Source organism: Herpailurus yagouaroundi, unplaced genomic scaffold (assembly GCF_014898765.1).
Source record: "Herpailurus yagouaroundi ecotype Mexico unplaced genomic scaffold, PumYag 159, whole genome shotgun sequence".
Taxonomy (NCBI): Eukaryota; Metazoa; Chordata; class Mammalia; order Carnivora; family Felidae; genus Herpailurus; species Herpailurus yagouaroundi.
Window position 1 is genome coordinate 63265259 of NW_024412400.1, and position 3148 is coordinate 63268406.

General features: G+C 43.2%; 1 pseudogene; it reads right to left on the reverse strand.

Moving 5' to 3' along the window:
- Positions 1–201: 201 nt before the first annotated feature.
- LOC121034218 (60S ribosomal protein L12-like) lies at positions 202–2923 on the reverse strand (annotated as a pseudogene).
- Positions 2924–3148: the final 225 nt, after the last annotated feature.

A 3148-nucleotide genomic window follows, 5' to 3' on the forward strand; every position in this document is an offset into this window, starting at 1 on the left:
CTTATAATTTAATAAGCTATTTTGGAAATCTTTTCACATTAGTACATATATATCTAATTTTTAAAATAGTATCCATTTAAGGAATATCATAATTTATACAATCAGTTCTCTATTCAGTCTTACGATATACTTCAACGAATATCTTTCTTGTTGCTGTTGTTGTCATATGATCCTTTACTGAAATATTTTCCTTTGTAGTTCTTAACTAGTGGGGCATTCCCCTCCACCACTGTTGATATTATCTGTGATGTTGAGGGTGGTGGCCATCAAAATTGCAGGCAATGGATTGGGACGTCCCCAGGATCTCTTCCATGGTTCCAGAGAGATCTCTGGATAAAGATCAGTGCCGCATATGTTGGGCAATGTTGACAGTCTCATCAAAAGTGTTATTTCCACTGTGCTTAATGTTTTTCTACTTCTTTCTGTCTCTTAGTGGTTCCTTGAGGGCTTTGATAATCAGGGCAGAGGCAGAAGATACCACTTCAATCTGGGCCTGTGGGTCCTGAATGGCCAGAAGGGTCTGTAATCCTCAGGCCCTTCCAATCACTGGTTGCCTTGATGATGTCATCACCAAACTTTTTAGGAGACAAACCCAGGGGGCCGGTCTTGGGGGCCAGGGCAGACAAGGCACCAGCTTCCCCACAGATGCACCTCAGATACATGACTTTGATCTCACTGAGGTTGACCTTAGGTGGCACAGTGGGGGTGGCTGCTGTTGGAGGAACCCAGAATCAGGACAGCTGGAGACAGCTGAACCTTCACCTCCTCCTCCGAGCTGAAAGCCAAAAGCCCAATGGACATCTCTATGTGTGTATGTGTCCTCTTTTCCCAAACCGCCCTTAATCTTCATTTTAATGTGGTTTCTCCTGACCAAAATATTGGGAGAAATATCCTAGCCTGTACTTTATGAGGATAGGCCAGGATGGATAGGCTTCAGGCAGTCTATCTAAAGCTGAAGTAGTAGGGAGTTTTGCAGGACATACTAATGCGCTTTTGTACTTGTAAGAGTTTAGCCAAATGAGATGCTAGAACCATCTGCACAAGAGACTACCCTCACTTCCGACACTAGTTACAAGTTCAGGGTTACCTAAAACTACCCCTAGGTTTGATAATTTGCTAGAACTCACAGAATTCATTGAAAGCTCTTATGCTATGGTTATGCTGTAACACAGTGAAAGGATACAGACTGAAATCAGGCAAGGGAAGAAGTACCTAGGGTAGAAATCAAGAAAGTAGAAAATGCTGAACTTTTGTCCTCTCCCCCTGGACTCATGACACTGTCACTTCCTTGGCATTGATGTGAAACAATACACAGTGAGTATTGCCAACCAAGGAAGTTTACCCAAGCATTGGTGTCCAGAGTCTTTATTAGGGCCCCATCCAGTGGGTGATCGCAAGTTTGAGCCCCTCGGGAGTTCAACTTATATCACACGGCTCAAATTCCCCAACCTGTATCACACTGTGACTCTCTTGCTCAGGCCCCCAAGCAAACAAAGACACTCCTATCAGGAGGCTGAGGACAAAGGCTGGACCTCTTTTTGGAGTAAAGGCTAGATTCTTCACTACGCAATACCAAAAACAGAATTGATTCCATTACACTTTTCTGGGAAACATCTAATAATGTCCAGTTTCTTTCCTGAGAACATTTTTTAATCAAACAAATAGGAACAACCATCAATTGACCCAATAACAAAAAATGTCCTTGGCTCAACATATGGCAAAGAGAAAATCATGCCAAGACCCTGGTCAAATGATCCCCCTAAATTCACTCTCTGCCCAAACATGCTTCCAATGGCAAACAGCAAGCTACATTGGGGCCACATATCTTCCCCTTGGTCTGGGATCTTTGTTTATTTTAAGGAAAATAAAATCCTTATGTTTTGGGGCATTTACACTTAATTCATTGAAACACTTCACAATGGAAGGGTGTCTGGTTGGCTCAGTCGGTTAAGCAGCTCAGGTCATGATCTCTTGGTTCATGAATTTGAGCCCCGCGTTGGGCTCTGTGCTGACAGCTCAGAGCCTGGAGCCAGCTTTGATTCTCCGTCTTCCTCACTCTCTCTGCTCTTTCCCTGCTCATGCTCTGTCTTTTTCTGCATCAAAAATAAACATTAATAAAATGTTTTTAAAAGAAAATTCTCACAATGGAAATTTTCTGGTTTTCTCTTTCTTTAAATCTTGGTGGGAAAAGCGTAAAGAAGATTATACCAGGTACTTCAAGCATTTGATATAACCATAAACCTAGTGTCAGGCCAGGAAGTCGTGAATAACAACACTGGTGTTAATGATATCATATGGACCATATTCTTCCAGACCTTAAGTACTCACATCACACCATATCCACAAAGCTTTCTGGGGTAATTCCAGACAAAAGTTGTCTCAGTATGTTTGGGCCACTCTAACATAATACCATAGACTGGGTGGCTTATAAACAGACATTTATTTCTCATGGCTCTGGAGGCTGGGAAGTCCAAGATCAAGGTGCTGGCAGGGAGATTCTGTGTCTGATGAGAACGTGCTTCCTGGTTCCCAGAAAGCCATTTTTTCACTGTGCCCCACATAGCAGATAGGGCTAGGGAGCTTTATGGAGTCATTTTTCAAAGGACACTAAGCCCATTCATGAGGGCTCCACCCTCATGACCTAATCACCTGCCAAAGGCCCCACCTCCAAATACCATCACATTGGAGATTAGGTTTCAACATATGAGTTTTGGGTAAATGCAAACATTCAGTCTATATCAGAAGGGATCTCTCAGCCTTTCGAATGCTCTGCCACACGTCTGATCTGATCTAATATTACCTGTATGCTTATCTCTTCAACTAGAGTGTGAAACTCCAGAGTTGGAGGGCACCTCATACCTTGAAATCCATGCTGCACATTGTCCAGCTCAGCACACTTCCATAACAGCTTAGGAGAGCACATAGTGGGGCTTCAATAAACATTTGTTGATGAAACAATTTATATTTTTTGTAGCTTCTTTTGCACATGTTTATTGATTTGATGCTGCGCAATGCATATTGTTACTTTGTCCTAGATTTGAAAAGCAAGCTCCTTTACCCTCTGTGCCCTCCCCCCCGCCCCCCCGCCCCCACCCAATTCTCTGGCTGCAAAGTACTGTACCACCAGTTCCAGTAAGGCCCCCCAGGA